General features: G+C 32.6%; 1 pseudogene; it reads left to right on the top strand.

Moving 5' to 3' along the window:
• The first annotated feature begins 18467 nt into the window (after nucleotides 1–18467).
• Nucleotides 18468–23908, top strand: LOC113711501 (metal transporter Nramp7.2-like; annotated as a pseudogene).
• Nucleotides 23909–24567: the final 659 nt, after the last annotated feature.

The raw sequence follows: 24567 nt of genomic DNA, 5'->3' as shown, positions 1-24567 counted from the left end.
TCATTTGGATCTGTGTAGGCTGAGATATGACTGAAATACCCTTGCCTGCTCATTGCCCTGTTCCAGCTTCGACCAGTAGAAATTTGCTATTGTAATTCGGCATTTTGACCTGGAAAACCTTCAAACTGGATTTAGATGTCTCACCAAAGTTGTAGATCTATCTCTTATCTTCAAATTGGTTCAAGAATCATCTTAATCCGATCATTGTAGCTCAAGTTATAGCCGAAATACGAAAATGTGTCAAAACTGTCAAAATACACAAAATCCAAGTAAAAAGTGATAAAAACCTCATTTAATCACTTAAAAGCATTTTTCACCAATTATAGCCAAAATGATTCATATTCTTCCAATAATATAACCAAAGTGACTAAAAATAATATAAAATGTCATACAATTATTACGTAAATTAGTCACTTATCAGATGGGCTTCTAATCAGGTACATCTCTATTTCATTTTTATTTTCTTTAGCTATTTTTTGTTGAGATGTTGCATATTGATGGGGAAGATAGATTAATTATATATCTAGAAAGTGACTTTGTTTATATAATAATTTGTTATATCTTTTGGGTTTCTATGGTTGTATTGAAATTCCATGAGTTCTTGTACTACTCTTTTGATTTTAGGGTCACACAAATTTGTGACTTTGATATACCTTTGATAAAATATAGGTAAGTATTCTTGTGTCCTAAAATCAATAAAAAAAAAGTAATGTATCAAAGAATAGAAACTTTGATTAATATATTATTTAAGAAAGACCATGTACATCATCTGATAGAAAGTTAACAATAACTAATCAAAAAATCAAATAGGATATTGATTACATAAATTGAGTGAAAGCATAATCACAAAATGAGAAATATTACATTTTAATGTGAAAGTGAGGATCTAATATATTCGGAAATAGTACACACAGATAGTTGGGGAGTGTTATAATCAATTTTTATAATTGACCATGAATCCCTATTATGGGATATAAATTTTTGACATTGCTTTCATACTTTTGAGTAAAGATTTTGCACAAGTCATATGCAAATGATAAGGTATGACTCAGTTTGGAATTATGGATGACAGTGACTTTTTTAATATTATAGAATAAATCAACTAACATTAGTACTTTTAGATGAATAAGGAAGCAAATGATGCTCTAAACGAGTTTCATATTCAACAAAGAAGTCGACAATTAGCTGCTGCTGAAATTATTTGTCAAGTGAAAAAATTGATTATGTCTCGAAGGGTTCGTAATAGAAATTATGTAGATCGACCTATTGGGTACCGGTCTGTAGAAAGCCAGAATGTACTAGAGGAAATATTGATGCAACTTAGGACAAATGGTAATGTGAATAAAGTTATCTAAATGGGGCCTGAGACTTTTATACATTTGTTTGAGTTGTTACAAATAAATGGGAGTTTACTACCTACCCAAAGAGCAACAATAGAAGAGCAAGTTGCTAAGTTTCTTCACATTTTATCACTTCCAGCAACGAATGGGACAGTTTCATTCTTTTATCATCGCTCGGCTGAAACTATTAGCCACCATTTTCATAGAGTACTTAAAGCAGTTATATTCTTAGAAGAACAATTTCTGTGACAACCTATGGGAGAAAAAGTACCACTAGAAATCCTTAATAGTGAGAGGTTTTATCCATATTTCAAGGTGATTTGATTTTCTATATAGATTGAATTTTTAACTTCACATATGAACTCTTATTAAAAATTAATATACCAAAATATATGTAAGATTGTGTGAGTGTAATTGATGGAACTCACGTTCGTGTCAAAGTGTCCAATGCTGAGGTAGCAAGGTATCGTGGCAAGAAAGAGCATCCAGCACAAAATGTGCTGGTTGCATGTTCTTTTGGTTTAAAATTCACATATGTTCTACCTGGATGGGAAGGGACTACATCAGACTCGAGAATCATAAAAAATGCACTTAACAGAAAAGACACATTAATTATTCCCAATGGTAATTTTAAATTTTTGAATTTTATATATGTATAATTACATATATTAGTAACTTGTTGAAGTCTTTATAGGTAAATTTTACCTTGTTGATAGTGGATTCATGTTAAAAGTGGACTACTTACGCCTTATAGAGGGGTTGCGTACCATTTAAAAGGGTACTCAAATCGAGGGCCCCGAGATTATTGAGAACTTTTCAATCTTCGGCATGCATCATTGCGTAATGCAATTCAGAGAGCATTTGAAGTCTTGAAAAAATGCTTCCCAATCATAGGTGATAACCAGCCAACATATGATGTCAATACGCAGTCAAAAATTATTCTTGCTTGTATTTTGCACAACTTTTTGATGGAAGTAGATTTAGATTTGGAATATATTGATGAAGTAGATGCAGAATTGGCACACCAATTTCCTATCAAGGATGAAAATATTGCATCTACTAGTACTGAAGAAGATTCATCACAGGGTGAATCTTTGAGAAACCAAATAGCCATGCAAATATGGAATGGTTATGTAGTTTAAAATTCTTGAATTTGGTGCTGTAAACATTCTGAATATTTTTTAGTTGTAAACTTCCTAACATGTACTAAATGGTATGTTCTAGTCTTGTTTTGGTGCATGCACAATGTTTTCAAAATGTTGCAATTGTTTAAAATATTTATTTGTTGCTAATTGTGCTTATCATTACCATTTAGCATTTGAAATAGGTGAAAATTTGAAGAAAGATCAGGAAGTTAAGAAAGAGCACTTGAAATGGACACAAACTATGGATGATGCTTATATCCGAGCATTATTGAATTAGTACTATGAAGGGTATCGAGTTGATGGAACTTTCACAAGACTGGCATACAACAACATTGTCAAGGAATTGAAGGATAAACTTGGCAAGGATTTCACCAAAGGTCATTTGATGAATCAAATGAAGACACTTAAATTGCATTTCAATGAGTGTTATTACTTGTTTAGAAATGGAAAATTTAGTGGCTTTTTTGGAGGCCTGTGACAAAAACTTGGAATGTTGAACCTGAAGTTTGGGATCAACTTTTAAAGGTATGCACTCATTAAATTTAGTTACTTTTTTTTTGGCTCATTTTCAATTCCTATAGTAACAATACTCCTATTTATTTAGGAAAAACCGGATGCTGAAAAATAGAGGACAAAACAAATCCATAACTATGACAAATTGGAAGAGTTATTTGCTAAGGATCGAGCTACTGGACATGGTGCTGAAATAGCAAAAGAAACACGCAATAGATGGGCCAATGAACCAAATGGTACTGAATTGAAAGTTTTATTGATGTCGACCGTCTTCTCTCTCAAAATGAGATTACTATAGAGAGTTTTGACAACACAACTAAAGATACTGGTATGAAAGTTTCCAAAGCTTGCAACAAAAAATTAGTACAAGGTACATCATCTGCTCAAGGGGAAAACAGAAAGTTGTATGTTGTTGATGAAGAACTTGAAATTATAAAAGGTGCACTTGATAATGTTGCTGATGCAATAAGGGAGGGAAATTTTATTTTTCAAAATTCTAGAGAGTGCTTGTACACTGAAAATGAGATTTACAAGGAGCTAACTAGTATTGGAGTTGAAGCGGACTCTATTGATGATTGCTATCTCTTTTTGACTCAAAACCAAGCTAAATCAAGAGCATTTTTTGGTTGTCCAGCAGAAAGGTGCAAGAGCATATTGGGAAAAATGCTGCAATAGCATATTGGGAAAATGATGGATGATCTTCGTCATTCAGTCCATTTGGATGAAAATAGGAACACATTTGAACAAATGAAATAAGCTATGTTGACACCTGTACATCCTCTCTGTTTTGGTCTTTTGGAAATAGAACATGCTTTAAATATATTTTTTGCGTCAAGATGTAAAGGCATGCAGAAAAACCTTTTTAGTTTTTGATAGAAAGATGTAAAAGTATGCAAAATATCTTTTATAATTATGTAGATCCCTTTATTTTTGCCTTTGGGATATGGAACTTGGATTCTACCTTTTTGTACTAGGATGTACTGATATGGAAGTTGTAAACATAACTCTATTGGCCTTACCAGTTGTAATGATGAAATGGAACATGTCGCACCCCATTTTTGAAAAAATTAATTTTAGTCTTGAAAAAATGAATTTTTATTAAAAGATGAGTGAAAAAGTGGCATTTAGAAAAATGGGAGTTGAAATTGGCTTTAAAAAATGAGTTTTTTGGTAAATAAAGAAAAATGGCCTAAAATGGGATTTAAAAAATATGACGGTTTGAACCCAAAATAATAGTCTAAAAAGGGTTTTTAAAAAAAAATAGGAGTCGCCACTTGATATTGAGTTTAGGTGTACCAAGTCACCAAAAATATATATTTTTAAATAATGATGAATAAAACCCTTTTTAGATGACTCCAAATCTTTAAAAACAAGGGAAAAGAGTTCGGGAGTCACATTTAAAGAAAGGGAAGGTAAAGATTTGATCTAAGACACCCTTTCAATCTAACCAAAACTAATTGTGAGATTTAGTCAAAAAAAATTTCAGTCTAACCTATAAAACTTATCATATTTTGGATGTTTCTATATTGATACAAATTTTGACCTAGGGGTACCAGGCGGGTCGAAATATTTTTTTTAAAGTTTAATTGGTGCAAATCACATTAATTTTGATGCCCAAAATGATGCTTAGAATAGGTCACGAATATGCAAAAGATGGGATTCGAAAAAGAAATTATAATATTATATAGATAAATATACATGACCTAGAAAAAGGGAATACAACATAATGGGTACGAGATGCTAAGATTCGTGATTCAATTTTTCTTTTTATAGAGAGGATATGAGCGTGTTAAGGTTAAGAAGCCATACACATTCATTTTCCATATTTAAAGGGTGACTTTCCTAATCTGGTCAAACAAATGGACTATCCTACTTCTAATTTCTTAAATGGAATGCAAGTCTAAATGTCATGTTTCACGCACATAGGGATAAGGGAGAGAATATATAGAGGAAAGATCATGCAAGATAGAAAAAAGACCCTAAAATAAAAATATGCATGAAATACAATAAATGTCATGGAAACATATGATTCTAGCGCCTGGGCGGCCCTAAGGGTCGAGTATTGGACTAACCCATGTCTATAAGTTCTCACTAGTGATGAACTAATAAGAAAACAGAGAGAAAGGCCACAGCTAGCATTGGATTAGTGTGGTGACTTCGTGCATTTATTATAAATAAATAGATCATATAAAACATAATTAAAACAAATAAACACATAACACATAGGCAAGATATCTAGATGCAAAACCCTAAAGAAAGCGAATAAACACATAAACAGACAAGCATGCAAGCATACAAGCAAAGAAACACATGTAAAGACCTAACTATTACATTTAGGAGTCCTAATTACAATCTAAGGAGGGAATTTGAAAAATAATAACATAACTATTATATTCATCTAACTAATTACATTTTTGACAAAACTAAAATCTATCTATTACATAATCTAGCTAAATACATGTCTTAAGTATCTATCTATTACAATTTGGCATTTAAATGCCCTCCAAATAACTCTAAAAAATTAAATAAAATAAATGAAACTTGAAATGAATAAAATGAGTAAATAAAAGAAAAGGCACTTAAAACATGCAATCACATATAAAAAACACATAGAAACACATAAAAGAATTTAAAATAATAATAAAAGGTACCTCCCTTGAAGTTGTGGTTAAATGAGGTGGAATTTGCCCTATTTTTAATTCAAAATCAATAAAATAGTCAAGACACCAATTTAATTGATAATTAAAAAGAAAAATATAAACATTTAGTAAATTCACTTTTACTATAATAAGGAAATATAAACAAACATAAAATTCCTAAAATTTACAAATTAAATGCACTTAAATGTAGCATGATTAACAATTAAAGAAGATAGACAAACTATACTTAAGAAACAAAGCTGTTAGGGATCTAATTGCATAAATTGAGAAAGTTTTTGAGGTTAAATTATATTATTACAAAGATTAGGGGTCAAAATGGAATAAAAATAAAGTTTAGGAACCAAATTACAATTAAATTAGGGATCTAATTAAAAAAATTTAAAGTTTTTAGGGTTAAAATAAAATTACTCAAAAGAATAGGGACCAGATTGAAAATGTTGGATCTATTTTTTTTAACATGCAAAATGCCAACGGGCCATTCTTATTATTTCCTTGGGCCAAATCCCCCTAGGCCCAGAAAAAAGTCCAAGGAAAAAGGATGGGCCAACCCGTCATTTTGACCAAGCGAACCCAACAAAAATACATGGGTTTTATCCCCCAAGCCCATGTCATAACCCAAATAATTAAAACCAAAGCCTTTAACAAAACTCAATCAAAATAACTTTACCCAAATTTTAACTTCTTTTACTAAAATCCAACAAGACATTAAATCTACCAAAAATTATTAATCCTTAATTATGTCCTAGAATCCAGAAAAAATTTGCTCAAAAACATGTATAAAATATATAAAAGAATATCAAAACTTGAAAAGTGCAGATTTGCTTCATTTTTCAAGTTTTGGACAACAGTATAATTATTCAAACATTGAGGACCAAAATGCAATTTTCCAGATTTCCATAGAAGCATTTTCTGCATTTCTGGGTTCATAAAATGCATGGAACATGACCATCGCTTGTCAAGATTTCAGGCCCAGATACATACAAATCTAAACATCCAAGCACATAAATTCAACACCAAATCAGGTAAAGGGGCATCCAAGCTGATGGCTTGCAAAGCAAGGGGAGGAAATAGCAGAAAGAAGAAGACAAAGGACACGGATACAACAGATTTTTGACATCTTTGTGGGCAAATCTAAGCATATACAACGAGAGGGGGGAGGGTTTAAGTTACCTTTAACGCCTTACAGAGCCAAATAAACGTGGAGGATTTGACGAAAATGCGTCCAAATGGGGAACTCGAAGCAGCAAGCTACTGTCAAAGAATGGCCAAGAACTGATGATGGGCGTATTTCGAGCTGTAATTTGGAGGGCCTGCAGGAGTTATTTCAGGGAATTTCCTAAACAAAAGTTCCTCTACAGTATCCCAGGAAAGTGCAGAAAGAAATATACCATTCTAATAGCTCGTCATATGATCGGAATTTGACTAGAAAGCAAGTTGATGACTCAGCCTGGTCAAGAAAAATTTTTTTCAGAAATTTTTTGGTTTCTGTTTCTTCTTCTTCTTTTTTTCCTTTTGTTTCCCTCTTTCTCTCTTTTGTTTTTCCGCCGCTCTTCCTCCTTTTTTCTTGTCCTAATGGCTGCCTTTTGTTCTATTTATACGAGACAAAACTCCCCCCCCCCCCCCCCCCCCCCCCCCCCCCCCCCCAAACAAAAGGAACAAAGGTGGAGATGGGTTGGTTTTTTATGGCTTCTTTGGAGCTATCAGATGGCTTGTTTTTTCTAGATTTTTCTTGATGAGGGCTGAGGGTGATCTAGCCCTTGTACTGAGGAGCTTGGACGGACAGAAAAGGAAGCAAAATTGCATCCAAATTCCCCTAAAATGCCAGCTGCAATGTACCGTTGCATTGCTTCTGGCTTGGTGTTTGTACGAAGCTTGAGAAAGACGCACGCGTGCAATGAGAAATATTTTTTTTTAATCTGATTTTGATGTCCTTTTCTTTTTCCTTTTCTGTTTTTTTCTTTTCTTTTCTTTCTAATTTTTCTAATAATGAATTGAAATGATTTTCTTTAGAAAAAGTAAGAAATAAAAATAAAATAAAATAAAATAGATAAATAGATAAAGAATAAAAAAATAAGAATAAATAACGTAAAATTTTTGGTGTCTACGGAACCATATGAATGTTAATATTTTGTTGTGTGGTTGTAGTAATTGTTAAATTGTATCAATTGGACCTACGTGATCTAAAGTTCTTGGCCTTACCAGTTGTAATGATGAAATGGAACCATATAAATGTTAATATTTTGTTGTGTGGTTGTAGTAATTGTTAACTTGTATCAATTGGACCTACGTGATCTAAAGTTCTTGACATAAGTAATTTAAATCTTTTACTCTATAGTTTTCATTAGATTGTAGCAAATGACCAAATCTACATTAATTTGCTTAATTCACATTTGTTTATAGATAGTGCATATTTGTAAAGTAATTTGTTTGAGTATCTTTTCCTTTCATTTGTTTTCAACTCTTAAACAAAAGAAAACAACTTACTTTCTTTTCTTTCTTAAAACTCCCAAACAACTTAGATAGAAACTTTGATACTTTGTTTTCTTTTCTAACTTATCCTTTCTCTTCTTTTCTTTTCTATTCTAAACTCTCAAACTAACTATTAATGTGGTTCTTGAAATTTCAAGAATGTTCCTCGTACAAAGTTTGGAGTATTTATTTTTTTTCATTTTCACTTTGGGTGAGTTAAACTAGGAAATTTAATTATGTTGTATAGATGGTAAAGGATAGAGTAAATGATCAAAATGGTCACAAAACTATTCAAAATAGCATTATAGATAGCAGCGAGTCCGATACTCTAAAAATTTCATTTTATCAAACCCCAACCTGCATATGTAAATCTTTTGCCAAACCCTTTGGATAACCATATGGGTTTTAACTTCATTACTAAACCCTCTCGCTTCGGGTTCAGATTACCCATCAAGTAACCTTTCATTGCTAATCTGAATAATTCAAAAGAAAAGGAAATTAATTTTTTCAACCTAAAATCAATACACATAATATTAAATCAACACATTGTGTTGAATATTAAACTTGGGTAAAGCCATAGAGAAATTTAACATTTTATGAAGGCTAAATTTAACAATCTTTCAAAAGAAAATTCAAACAATTATCCATATTTGCTAATAAGGAATTGTATATTAACATGACAGATAGCAATCTACAAGACAAACATGTGTGCCAATTGAATATGAATTAAAGAGAATAAGTAAGTTCTGTATAGATATCAATTTTTCGTCATACATACACATACATACACACACACAAAAGGTACTGGGTATCAGGTATCGGATATCGAGTTTTTAAAATTCTCTTACCAAACCCTATAAGATTCGGCGTCGATAATCCTTTATCAATACAAACCTTAAAGGATTACTTATCGATCGTCTAATTGAATTAATTGTCGGATCCAATACCTATACTTATCAAGTTTTATCTGACCCCCTGCCATCTCTAAATGGCATGGGTTAGTCATTGAACTTTTTTTTTTGGGCAAAAAAGTTCACTCAAATTGAAAAAGCGAGCCTTTCGAATTATTTTGTTAACTTCAATCGTTAAACCAACCGGTAGAGCGACCTTCTAACTCAGACAAAAAGTTCTACCGGGACAAAAAAAATCCACTTGTGAAGACAATAAAAAATCCAAAAACAATTATAAGAAAACTGGATTCTTTCTTTTATGCCATTTGTGAAGGATGACACTGTACTGAATTGAAGCAGCAACATGGGTTTAACATCTGAATTCTTCCCAATCCCAACATCAATTCGGACCCGCCAGCATTTTCTTTCTCATCACGGGGGCTAGACTAAGTGATGTATCTTTGTTGAACGTCATTCCTTTTACATGATACAAAATCATAGAAAAAAGAATTAAGAATCATCTCAATTCAATTTGTGTAGCTCAAATTATCACTAAAATACTAAAATATGTCAATGTTACCGAATCTCTTTGTCTTGACTTTTTCCCCTTCCATTGGTTTTTCGAGCCATGTTTTTAGTTCGTTTTCTTTCCAATTGAACTTTTCACCTATTAGAATAAGAGTAAATCTTATATACACTGATGGTGTATACACTCTCACGGTTGGATATACAACATATATATAAAATTTAAATTTTAAATTTAAATTTGGATTATGTGTCATGTATCTAATAGTGGAAGTGCATACACTGTCAGTGTATAAAAGATTAATCCTTAAAATAATATAAAATAAAATTAAGTAGTTTCTATTCAAAATAAAGTTCAAATAACATAGTTAACTAGTAACTTATACATATAAATGCATTACATTTTACACCCTATCAATAAATAAATAGAAACCTTTAGTCTTGATTTATTTGGCCAACCATTCTTACATAAATAAACCCAAAGCTATTACAAATTCATTATCTTCAGAGTTTCTTATTTTTTACTTTTACGAAATCTATGTTACTTTATCAATGCTGTAATATTTGACTTCTTCTTTTCTTTCGGGCATGGTTCAATGGTACAGTGCCTTATGGTCCAAAGGTTAGTAGCTAAGAGGCGCGTGTTAATTTTTTTGGTAAAGTGAAATCAACCTAGGAATGTGTCTAGATGCTACAAGGCAACAATAGTCAGTGCGTACATGTAAATATTAAGTAAAGTGTAGATTGGATATGCTAATAAGTGCCACATTAGACACTCCTTAGACAAAGGTAGCTTCGATAAAAATAGAAAAACAAGATATGAGATTTAATTAGATACACAAAATTTATATATAGACTTGGGCTCAAGGAGTCAGTACAGTTTATGTGCTTAACGATTAATTAGAATCTCAAAAACTATAATTTAGGTTTCTAATTTTCAAGCTCAAACACTTAACTTAATGTGGTTCTTGAAATTTCAAGAATGTTCCTCGTACAAAGTTTGGAGTATTTATTTTTTTTCATTTTCACTTTGGGTGAGTTAAACTAGGAAATTTAATTATGTTGTATAGATGGTAGAGGATAGAGTAAATGATCAAAATGGTCACAAAACTATTCAAAATAGCATTATAGATAGCAGCGAGTCCGTTACTCTAAAAATTTCATTTTATCAAACCCCAACCTGCATATGTAAATCTTTTGCCAAACCCTTTGGATAACCATATGGGTTTTAACTTCATTACTAAACCCTCTTGTTTTGGGTTTGGATTACCCATCAAGTAACATTTACTTGCTAATCTGAATAATTCAAAAAAAAAAGGAAATTGATTTTTTCAATCTAAAATCAATAAACATTATGTTAAATCAACACATTGTGTTGAATATTAAATTTGGGTAAAGCCATAGAGAAATTTAACATTTTATGAAGGCTAAATTTAACAATCTTTCAAAAGAAAATTCAAACAATTATCCCACATTTTCTAATAAGGAATTGTGTATTAAACATGATAGATAGTAGTCTACAAGACAAACATGTGTGCCAATTGAATATACATTAAAGAGAATAAGTAAGTTCTGTAAAGATATCAATTTTTCAACATACATACATATATACACACACAGAAGGTACCGAGTTTCAGGTATCGGATATTGAGTTTTTAGAATTCTCTTACCAAACACTATGAGATTATGCGTCGGTAATCCTTTATCAATACAAAGCTTAAGGGATTACTTTTTAATCGTCTAATTGAATTAACTATCAGATCCAATACTTACAGGTATCGGTATCGAGTTTTATCCGACCCTTGCCATCTCTAAATGGCATGGGTTAGTCATTGAACACCTTTTTTTTTGGGCAAAAAAGTTCACTCAAATTGAAAAAGCGAACCATTCGAATCATTTTGTTAATTTCAATCGCCAAACCAACCGGCAGAACGATCTTTCTAACTCAGACAAAAAATTCTACCGGGACAAAAAAATCCACTTGTACAATAAAAAATCCAAAAAAAAAGAAAAAGAAAACTGGATTCTTTCTGTTTATGCCACTTGTGAAGGATGGCACTGTGCTGAATTGAAGCAGCAATATGGGTTTAACATCTGAGTTCTTCCCAATCCCAACATCAATTCGGACCCACCAGCATTTTCTTTCTCATCACGGGGGCTAAGTGCTGTATTTTTGTTGAACGTCATTCCTTTTACGTGATCCAAAATCATAGAAAAAAGAATTAACCCAAAAATGAAGTATCGAGCAGATGAGCAGTTGATCACTTATCAACGAAGAAAAGTTGTTAGAGTTAGCATCAGAGGATAAAAAATGTCCAAAAATGACAATGGGGGCACAAGGGGGAAGGGAGAGTACTAGTTCAACTAATGGAGTGCAAGAGAATTTGCTGATACCAGAGTACGAAACAGACAACGTCCATCACTAGTTACTTTCTAAACTGAGTAACGCTCAACTCTCTTCAGTGTTGGAGACACTCGGGTTGTGATGCTCTCTATTGGTCTCTTCATTTATTTATATTTATATTTATATAATGCTATAAAATTATAAAATTGTGTACTTACTTTTTCTTTTGATCTCTAGACCAGCATACTAAAACATGGCCTTGTTTGGCAGGCAAGTTTTTTGCCAAGTTTGTCTGCTACAAGTTTTTTAAAAACTTTATAGTTACAGTAATTTCAAAAAACTTCTCAAAATTTTTAAACTATACACTTCAAAATATTCAAAAATTTGCACACTTCAAAAATTTTTTTAAAAACTTCTACAGTAAGTTACAGTAAAATTTTAGACAAACATTTAAAAAACTCACTTGCCAAACAGGGCCATAATTTTTTTGAGAATCGTTTGACATTTAATTTACACGAAATATTTGAACATTGAAAAATAGATCAAAATTGCGACAAAATTTGCATTGACTAATTAGATGGCAAATTTTGGTCAATTTCGTAAAAAAATTTATGTATAACTAACACAAGTAACGAAATATATTATAAACGGTATTAATTTTCAAAAATAAATTTTAAATTAATTTTATTGGAATGTAATAAAAAATTTTCTCGCCAATGTAGTAGAGAGGAGTCTAGTCCAAGATCCTCCACCCCTACTTTAATGGTGGGTGGAGATGTACACAATATTCCATAGATAGTTGTTAAAAAAAAACTTCTCAATGAACCAGTGTTTTAAGAACCAGCCATGATATCGGTTTGGTTCTCTCCTAAATTTTGTGTATATATCCATGGGAAAAAAATTTGCCAATTCTTAAAACACTGGTTCTACTTATTTAGGATTTTTGTGTTGATTTTACATATTTTCTGCTTATCTATTATTTTTATTTTTAAAAATAAAAATAAATTAAAAAAATCAATGAATTGGGTTGAACTGGTTAAACCGATTAAACGTTGATCCGACCATTTTATCGGTTCAATTACTTGTTCGAATTTCAAACATTGCAGTGAACCCGTTTATATGCTCTAAGATAAGAATACGAGAAAATAACGTTTCTTTTATTGCCTTTTGTTTAAATAAGTCAAATACAAGAAACTTTTGTGGTTAAAAATGTCCGGTTAGGAACAAATAATTAGAAAATAATTGGGAAAAAATGAATAAGAAAGGGAAGGAATAGTCAAAGACAACTGTAAAAAATAAAAGGGACAGTTAGTTAGCAGTACAATGAAGGCCGACTCTTCCGAAGAATCGATGGGCGATGGAATGGACAGAAATAGAGGCAAGTGATGCCGGTAATTGGAAACGGAAGGACCCGGAGATGACGTGATCTATGAAGTTCCAGAATTGCCGCTGACAAAGACCCGAAGTACAGTGTCAAACCCATTTGAGCTGGCTTGACTTCCCCCGTTGACATTTTGTCCCAGTAGAACTTTTCGTGCACGTGCGTACTGGCTAAAATTGACAGGATGGTACGAATGATTGGTTTTCTCAATTTGAGTGACCTACGTGGTTCATTCAGTCCCATCGGTATTTCATATACCCAATTATGCCTCTCTTTTGGATTTGAACAGAGTAAAATAATATAGGTAACATGGCGATGATAAAAAAAAACGTGACTTTTTTTGACAAAATAAAAAAAGTTTAATAACCAACTCCTACATCGTGCCATTTTAAACAGTTTAATGATGATTTCAGTAACACATACTCTAAAGGATATAATCATTAGATTCTTTTCTTTAATTATCCTCCATATATGTACCATGCATTTACCTTTACAAAATAAGACTTTCATTAAGCCACACCACGGTGTCTATCTCCATTATTGCAAATTTAATTTGACTCTAAGCCATAATAATGCACATGTCTAATCAAGTATGTCTATTATTCTACGTCATGAACAAGATTTGAACAGGGCAGCTAAAACAAGAAGGTTGTATGATTGAAGATTTCCAACAAATATTATTGCTAATGGTTAGAACGTGCGTTCCATGCAACATTTATGAAATGCAGAAAAAAATGCAGTTCATTTTCAGGGTTTGTAACAACTACTCGCGATCCCTAGTTGTTAGGGATCTAACTAGTCTCACCAGATCTAACCTAACCAGCTGAAAATGGCAAACATGGTTAATCATTACACTCGAGGATTGTACTTTTATCTTTCTAACTTCCTAATTTGTTCAGCTCTTGCATTTTCAGTTCTATCTTCGATGATTTGTGCTTGATGTTTTTGTTAAGGGCTCTGTCTTCCACAAAATATCATCAAGTTTTCAGATGGAGAGCCAGCATCATGTGAAAACTTGGTGATTGAAAAACAAGTTTTTCCACAATATTACCTGTTTAGTTCTTACACAAGTTATCCATTCCTTTTTAATCTTCGGTGTTACTCATCCCTTCTTTTCTCACATTTGGCTTGTCAACTATTAGACGAAAAAGACATAAAGACTTGGATTATTTTCCTACCAAACAACTGGACTTAGCTAATTTTCTTTTCAGCTTTCACTTGAAAAGCAGCCAAGTGACGGACTTAGATTAGTTGGGTTGTTTTCATCCGATTCAATAAATCATTTTACTTCGTATACACTCGTATATATTTTGTCCAAATGTGTGAAATTTCATCCATATGCATTGACTTTTTCATCATATCTCTGAATATTCTGCAGCGGACAATTGCTTGTCTTTATATTTAACTGTTTTAAACAACTAGAAAAGCTGTATGATTGAAATTTTCGACCTAGCATTCCCAATAGTTAGTGTTCGATCTGGTATGTGCAATTAAAAGTGCATTCCTTGCAACATCTATATGAAATATACTAAAGTGCATTTCATTTCCAAATGCTGTAACAACTGTTCTAACCCCATTGTACGTTGAGATCTCAGAAATTAGAAATCCTAAATTCTAATTCCTCTTGGCCCTTCCTACTTCAATTCTACTCCTTTTTTAACAAAGAAAACTGTTCTAACCCTAATTATCATGAACTCTAGGCTATCCAGCTGAAACTGGTGAACATAGTTAATTAGTACACTCGACGATAGTATATATTGTGCCTTATAAATTCCTCATTCTCATTCTGAGATACTAACGGTCCTACTCTATATATAGACAGCCAGCTTAATATATGAAAAGTTGGGGATTGGATAGGGGAAACTTCTTCAAATTTACCTCTTTAGTTCTTATCCAAAGATATTTAACCGGTTGTCCATTCTTTCTTTCTTTTTCATTTTTTTTTTGTGTTAATTTCCGTTATTTTGCCACCTATGGTTTATTAGCTATGAGCTAAAACAGACAAATTGTGTCTTATATTATTTACATACCAATTAAATAGGCTAAGCCAATTTTCTTTCCAGCTTTCCAGTGGATTTTAATGAATGGCAACAAGCATTTCTCACTCATGACATCCCCACAATATATCGAGTTGAAACGTAGCCAAGTAACAAGGAGTGCGGCCAGTATAACTGTGGATTGATCCGATACAATACACTTGTTGTATTTAGAGTACAATGCACAATTTTAATTGGAAAAATCATTCAAAACGTCCCTTACATTTTATAAAATGACTTTTTTTATCTCTTACTTTTAAAAATATATTTTTACGTTCCTTACAAATTCATATTGGTCAGATATGGTCTCTATCTAGGTTTCTGACTAGTTTTTTGCCGGAATTCAGTACGTGCCTTGCATATGATCATTTTTTAGGGGGGAAATTTGCCAAATTGGTCCCTAACATTTACCAAAAACACTTTTTTAGTCCCTAACATATAAAATCAGCCAAAATTGTCCTTCACATTTAAATTGTGATCCAATTTGGTCCTAATGCTCGTTTTTACTCCTTTCTCCGGCTAAAAATAGCGCGCCCCTCTCACGTGGTCATATTTTCAAGGGCAAAATTGGAAAACAAAAGCTTTCTTCTTCTTTCTTCTTTTCCCCTGTTTCTTCTTCTCCATCGCGACCGAGACCCCTCATCACCGCTGCCACATCCTCCGCCCCTCCAACCTCGCTTGTCCACCGCCTCTCTCCACTGCCGCGCGATCTCTGCTCCGCTGCTCTAAGCACTGCCCGCGTGATCCTTCCACCAGCTCACCCGCGATCCCAGCGCACGCCGCCCGCTGCTCAGCCCGCCTCCACTGCGCGGCTCTATTTCATCCTCCGCCTGCCCCGACGCCGCAGCCCGCATCCACGAGAAGCAGCCGCCGCCACTGCGCGGCTCTATTTCATCCTCCGCCTGCCCCGCCGCCGCCGCTGCTCGACGCCACTGGTGCGCGTCGCGTACCTCACCTCACCTTACTTCACTCCCTCTTCTCTCTCCTCGCGCCTCCACCAGCGACATGCGGCACCTCTTCTGATCACCTCCAAATATGCTTCTGTTCAGGTGAACTTAGTCACCCGTTGCTTAGAGAGTCAGGGATCGACTCTATGTATTTGGTAAAGATCGTGAGGTCAGGGATCGTCCCCAGTGGATCTGGGATTTGTGTTTTCCAATTTTGCCCTTGAAAATATGACCACGTGAGAGGAGCGTGCTATTTTTAGCCGGAGAAAGGAGCAAAAACGAGCATTAGGACCAAATTGGATCACAATTTAAATGTGAGGGACAACTTTGGCTGATTTTATATTTTAGGGACTAAAAAAGTGTTTTTGGTAAATGTTAGGGACCAATTTGGCAAATTTCCCTTTTTAGGGACAAAATTATCAAATTAAAATTTACATAATTCGATCTATAGTCCTTTATATTTCACAAAATGAATTGTTTCGTCCCTCACATTTCACAAAATGAAATTTTTAGTCTTTCACATTTCACAAAATAAAATTTTTCATTCCTTGTTGATCATGTGTACAAATAGTTTTTTTTTTTTTTAAATTCATGTATATATCTATTTGATTTCACCTAAACAGTACGAATAACATGTAATACATCTCTATTTGATTTCACTTAAACAGACTATTGTAATTGTATATATGCTATTCAATAGATATATACGTGGGTTTAAATCTAACAATTTTACCATGTGAATCTATTCAATATTTGTAGCCTGTCTCTTTTGGTAATAATTATTTATTGAGTTGCGTAATAAGGTCATCTAAGTAATCGGTCCTAATTTGAATTCTATAGTCATGCTAACAAATTGTAGTTTAAATCTGAAATTTTTACTCGCTACCTTTAAGACCAACAGTTGATTTCTTGCCTTGTAATTGTCTTAAAATTTGAAAGTGTTAATCACTTACTTCTTTTTGTCATACTTTTCTTTTGTTTATTTTTTCTGTCCAAATCTAATTCAATGTAAACACTTGATAATGTTTAGAATTAAATATCTTTTTTATTTTCAATTTTTGAGCAAAAGGATATGAACATGATTGAAAAACTAATAATTTTTTTAAACCCCCGTATATATCTATTTAATTTTACCTGAACAGTACGTTCAGACGAAATCAAATAGAGATATATTATATGCTATTCATTTTATTCAGGTGAAATCAAATAGATATATACATGAGTTTGAAAAAAAAAGTTATTTGTGCACATGATCAATGAAGGATGAAAAAATTTATTTTGTAAAATATAAAGGATGAAAAATTCATTTTGTGAAATGTGAGGGATGAAATAATTCATTTTGTGAAATGTGAGGGACTATGAATCGAATTATGTAAATTTTGATTTGATAATTTTGCCCTTAAAAAATGATCAGGTGCAAGGCACGTGGTGGATTTCAATAAAAAACTAGTTGGAAATCTAGATAAGAACCAAATTTGACCAATGTGAATTTGTAAGGAATGTAAAAGTACACTTTTAAAAGTGAGGGACGAAAAAAGTCATTTTACAAAATGTAAGGGAGGTTTGAACGATTTTTCCATTTTAATTTATTGGAGTAAACATTAGCGTACATAAGTTGAATATCTTATATGTTCATATATAACAATTTATTGTAATTCTGTATCCTGCAGTACTATAACAAATACTCCCTCCTTTTCATTATTAATACTATTATGTTTTCACTTTTTAAATGTTTCAAAATAAGGAGTCATTCTCTAAAACTTAACATAATATTTTATTAATTTTTCAACTTTGCCATTTAAAAAAAATAGCTTGTCCTACCTACCAATGCATTCCTCATACTTTTAAATGTTGAATATCAGGATAACATTGTAAAATCACTCAAATGCAATTCATTTAAATATAATGATTACATGTTCCCTTAAAAAGTTAGTTTTACAAAGACGATTCGAATTATGGCACAGAGGAAGTATATCAACTCTAGCAAATTACACGAATATCCATTATACCGGCCTTCCGTGCGACTAGTGTCAACGCAACACGATGCAAGAATGATACCTTGCACGTACCCTTTTCTTTAATGATTTTTCTTACTTCTCTCATGCAAGAAGAATGCTCAAACCCCTCTTGTTTAAACACTATAAATAAAGGCCTCCACAAGTCATAAACAACACTTCAAACAAACTACTACTCCGATTTGTAAAGAAAGGAAGTTAAATGGACACCTTGGAGCTGCAAACTCAAGAAAATATTGGAGGCTGCAAAAGAGTAGTTGCAATACATGAAAGTTCACCCTCCATTAATGAAAGCAAACATTTTGATCTTGATCATGACCCTCAAGAGGAGGTAAATTAGACCTGTTTTAAGTTTTAAATCAGGGTTTTTGAAAGTCTAAATCTAATACATGAATTTCTTTCTTGATCTGTCGTATAGAAACCTGGATGGAGAAAATTCTTGTTCTTCATTGGACCTGGTTTTCTTGTTTCAATGGCATATGTCGACCCCGGAAATTGTAAGCGACCCTCCCCACTCCCCTTCTCTTATATGCAATTTTGTGCTTTAGAAAAGGGTTCGGCTCTCACGTCACTGTGCCTGTAGACAAAGTTAGAAATTTCATCTAAACTCTGTGGTCTCTTTGTACAGTGGAAACTGACTTGCAAGCTGGAGCAAACCATGGATATGAGGCAAGCAAAGATGTTTCCAATCTTAGCTCGGAAATTTAATTTCAGAAATATGTGCAAAAAGTAACACTTGTGTAAATGACATAAAAAAAAATATGTCGTGTAAATGCAGCTATTGTGGATCATCTTCATTGGATTAATCTTTGCTCTAATTATACAATCTTTGGCCGCAAACCTTGGTGTAACCACTGGTAAGACAAAGTATATATTCATACCAGTATATTTGGAAATACTATTTTTTAACCAGAAAAAAAAACTTAGAATTTTCTTTTTGGGTTGTGCAGGAAAACATTTATCAGAGTTGTGCAAGGCTGAATATCCTAAATATGTGACATACTCCCTGTGGTTGCTAGCAGAGGTTGCTGTCATAGCTGCTGATATTCCTGAAGGTAGTTGATACTTTAGATATTATATATTACTGAAAAAATTTATATATATTTGACCGCTTGCATGGCAGTTAATCTACACTGATCAGTGTGGATCCCGGTACTATAAATTTTTGGCTCTATTTGGATGGCAAGTTTTTTAACAAACATTTTTTTTTCAGTTTTGAAATTTTTTTTACAGGTTTTTAATCATTTTTGTGTGACATGTACATTCTCTTCAATAAAAATAATAAAAGCCAAGCCTCAGAAAAACTTTATATTATGAAATTCACTTCTCAAACTAAATTTTCTGCGTCCGTCCATGCTGATGAATTTAAAGTTACAAAATCGAATATTTTGTACGTTAATTACAGTTTCCACTTCTCCATGCTGGCCGAACAACCGGTTCCAATATATAGGTGATGAAGGAAAATTACATACTAAAGAAAATTTTTGGCTTTATTTGGATGGGAAGTTTTTGGTAAAGTCTGTATTTTATTTTGAAAATTTTTAGTACCTTATACAAATCATCTATCTATCACACGTATATTCTTTTCAATAGAAACGAAATAAGTCGAGCCTAGGTTTTGTCCTAATGAAAATTTTATATCATTTTACATTAATTTCAAACTGTATGTGAATTAAGTTGACTCTTAAATATTTATTCTGTGTCCGTCCATGCTGACAAATATAAGTGATGAACAAGCATTACAGATTATAAGAGTGTTTAACTATTTTATCTTTGAATAGTCATTGGGACAGCATTTGCACTTAGCATATTGTTCCACATCCCACTGTGGGTTGGAGTTCTTTGTACTGGGATGAGCACTCTCTTACTTCTCGGCCTGCAAAAATATGGAGTAAGTCAATTGATCCTATCTATTCATGTTGTCTCTTTCTTTTAGTTGCATCTATCAAACTCTCATGGTCAAAATTTTGTCCTTGCATGTTCCCGCAAATTGGTCCTTTCTTGGGTATACAAGAGGACCTACCAAATATTTTGAACCACCCTGATTGACTCTTCTTGGCTAGCTTTTGGATAAGAGAAAATCCAGTTGGTATATAACTTCTCCAATAATTGGTAGTAATAAATGGCCAGAAAATCCTACTCTAAGCCGCATATAACTTATACTGCAGATACAAACTAAATAATGGTCCATCTCTTTAATTTTTGGGATTCTCATATTTGTAGTTTAGCTGTATTGTGATTTTCAGTCTTTTTTTTTTTTATATGAATTCTAAATATCTGTAGTTGAGATGTTAATTTACCAGTCTCACCATATGCAAGGGGTGTAACAAGAATATAAAATGAATGAGCCGGCTTTCATGCATCCATGATACCCTGCAAGATTTAATCATATTGGATTGCTTGTTTAGTAAGTCAAAAAATAATCTTGTTCCCTGAACAGACATTTAAAGATAAGATGATTGATATAAAATTACTAACATTTCACTTCTTGAGATTGCCATTTGAAGAACACTAATGTTGAATAAGACCTTTTTTTTTTCTTCATTAATTAAGATGATTTGCTTTTTCTTCTTGTTTTGGATTCTATACTTGGACTCCTATGAATCCACATTCTTTTACCTTTATATTTAATAGAAGGCAATTATAATCAAGTTTATATATACATATTCATATACATATATATACATATACATATACATACATATATATATATATATAAAGAAGGCAAAAAGAAGCTCATAGGAGAGTCAAAAACTTTCAATCATATGCAAATCATATGAAATGAAACATAGATGCTTGAAACATTCCACTAATTTTTTACCTTAGAAGCTTTGAAACATAGATGTTTTTCTTTGTTTAGTGGTTTATGTTTTTGACTAATGAACAAAAATTTAAGCAGTCTAAGTAGAAGTTAAGAATCCAAATTGATACGTTCCTGATGGATTATTTGTGTGCAAATTCGAATTACCCCAGTTAATGACTATGGACATAAAAGAGTTTCTTAATTTTTTGTCTTTGTGTACCCTGATTAATTAACCAATTTCATTATGCTTGGTGGAAAAATAGGTGAGGAAGCTTGAATTGGTGGTTTCAGTTCTAGTATTCGTCATGGCTGCATGTTTTCTTGGAGAATTAAGTTATGTAAAGCCTCCAGCAAGAGATGTGCTTAAGGGCATGTTTGTTCCGAAGCTCAATGGTAATAGTGCCACAGGCGATGCCATTGCTTTATTAGGGGCACTCGTAATGCCGTGAGTCCAAACACGTCCTTAACATCCATCAAATATTCAACAGGAGATCAAGCTCCAATTGTTTGCAAAATTATTTTCTTTATCATTATTAATCCTAAAATTTCAAATGTTGACAGGCATAACCTCTTCCTGCATTCAGCTCTCGTGCTTTCTCGAAAAATACCAAAATCAGAGCGGGGCATCAATGTACGGAAATTTAAGATCATTATGCACATCAACAAAATTAAAGTGAGAAAAAAAAGGGTAAAAAAAATTAAAAAATGCAAAAATTAAGAATGGGAAAGAATACAATCAATCAAATGAGAATAACAAATATTTAGCATATATAGTGATTGATTTTACTTGTTTTGTGCTTCAATTTGCAGGATGCATGTCGATTCTTTCTCATAGAAAGTGGATTTGCATTGTTTGTGGCCTTTTTAATCAATGTTGCAGTTATATCTGTATCCGGAGCTGTTTGCTCAGGAGAGAACCTTTCACGAGAAAGAATTGAGAGTTGCAATGATCTAACTCTTAACTCTGCCTCTTTCCTTCTGAAGGTAAATTAGAATTGTATTTTTTTTTTTGGGGGAAATTGTGTTAAGCAAATTATGCTGACTAATCCTTTGTCTTTGTCATAATTGCTGAAAAGTTGTCTGATTGATGGCTTGTAAAGCAATGGAATCCTTGTCACTGTTTTATTTTAACTGCTTTCCATCTTAACTTTTCCACAAGGCAAACTTTTAAACAATAAAAATTATGATACAGAGCCCCATGTCCAATTTGGGATGTGGAGCTTAGGAGGAAAAGGTTAATTTTATGCATGCAAAAGATTTACTTTAAAAAGGACATTTATTAAAAATATCATTTTTTAAGGGATAATTTCATATTTCATTTTAGGTTATTCCCACAATTTTGACAAGATAGAAAAGTTTCTAAAGTTAAAATATTTCTAACCCTCTATTTTAAAGCAGCTTATTTGATATTCTGTCAGAATTGCTAAGCTCAAATTGTATATCAAGAATCATAATAAAACTCGAAAAAAGTCAAGAAAAGTTTAACTTACCCATTTTACTCTTGAAATCCTAGCTGCATAGGCTCTTCCTGGTTAAACAAAATTATTTTCCTTAACAGAATGTTCTCGGAAGATCAAGCTCTACAATTTATGCAATAGCATTATTAGCATCTGGACAGAGCTCTACAATAACTGGCACGTATGCTGGACAGTTTATTATGCAGGTATTGGAAATTTGTATCTTCTTACTGGTTTAACAATTTCGATATTTTTTATCAAAAGATTTCTAAAATGAGCATTTGGGTTTTTTGTTTTATTTTCAAAACAATAGGGATTCTTGGACCTTAAGATGAAGAAGTGGTTGAGGAATCTGATGACCAGGTGCATTGCAATCACACCAAGTCTTATTGTTTCAATAATTGGTGGATCTTCCGGGGCTGGATGGCTCATTATAATAGCTTCAGTTTGTACTCTCTAATGTACTATAAATTTATTTTATTTTAATAAAAAAAAAAAAAAACCAACTTAACAGATCGAACTTTCTTTTGAACTACCATTTGCTCTCTAATTGACCTGATCATTTATCCTCTTTGGCCTGTGCAGATGATCCTTTCTTTTGAACTACCATTTGCCCTCATCCCTCTTCTTAAGTTTAGCAGCAGTACCACAAAGATGGGCCCTTACAAGAACTCCATTTATGTGAGCATTTGCACTTTTTGACTCTTTATAGTGAAACAACTAATTGTTGACAAAATAATTGTATCTAGAAAATTGATGGTATAGATGTATGTTTTGTTTTTATATTTTTAATGCAGTACTTGAAAGGTATAAATTAAGTACATACAAATTAGAAGTAAATAGGACACTTTGAATTGCATAAACTTTCATGAACTTCTCGTGGAAAAAAGTGATACTAGGCCTATTTCTGGTCGTGTACCAAATAGAATAATCTTAGACGTAGTCCTGAGTCACATTCATATTCCTAGTGGGAAAAGACGTTTATATAATCCATTGATATATGTATATTTTGACCAACAATTGATTTGACTAAAATTTCAATGTTTGATGCAGGTAATCGTGATTTCCTGGATTTTGGGGCTAGGAATCATTGGCATCAATATATACTACCTCAGCACAGACTTTGTTGGATGGCTAATTCATAACAGTTTATCAAAAGTGGGCAATGTGTTCATCGGAATCCTGGTATTTCCCTTGATGGCAGTCTACATTGTTGCTGTGTTCTATCTTATGTTTCGAAAAGACACGATTGACACGTTCAAAGAACCGGCAAAGTATGATCCAAATGCTCAAATTCATATGGAGGATGGAAGTCTTAATCGAGATCATGGAGATCATATTCCATATAAGAAGGAGTTAGTAGACATTCCACTTCCTGAATAAATTTTGCCCACTTAATTTTAACTGAACCTTGGTCAGGGCGGTAGTTATCTTTATGTAGCAAATTAGCAATGGCATCATATAAAAATCTTGGGCAAGAGAAAGAAGTTTTTCTCTTAGTAATCTCAAAGAGTAATGTTATCAAGAATGTTATTATTAGCATTAGCCATTAGGACTATGTGCTGACGCACATTATCTTGTAAATATGTAAATTTTCTTGTCCAAAAGTTCAAAAAAAATCTATTATTGATTCAATCACGTTCTCCTGGGACATTTAAGTGTTATATTTGTGTAGAGTGCTTCACAAATGATACGTGTATGATGTGTGTAGAGTACTTCTGCTTGGACACTTAGGGTCTGTTTGGTTGGAAGTAAAATGTTTTCCTTGGGAAAATATTTTCCGTGGAAGTAATTTTCCATGAAAATCATTTCCCTTTCATCATTTTCAGGTGTTTGGTTAGCTTATTGAAAATATTTTCTTACTTCATTTTTCTGGTGTTTGTTTAACTTTTGAAATATTTTCACTTTTATCTCTATCTTTACTTTCTACACATTATAACTACATACTTCTTCCCATACAAAATAAGAAAATTTATCTCATTGTTTAACTTTAAAAAATCTTGGAGAAATGTATATATGAATAAAAAATATCTCCTTAAGCA

This window comes from Coffea arabica, chromosome 10e (assembly GCF_036785885.1).
Source record: "Coffea arabica cultivar ET-39 chromosome 10e, Coffea Arabica ET-39 HiFi, whole genome shotgun sequence".
NCBI lineage: Eukaryota > Viridiplantae > Streptophyta > Magnoliopsida > Gentianales > Rubiaceae > Coffea > Coffea arabica.
This window is presented reverse-complemented; position numbering and strand designations above follow the sequence as displayed.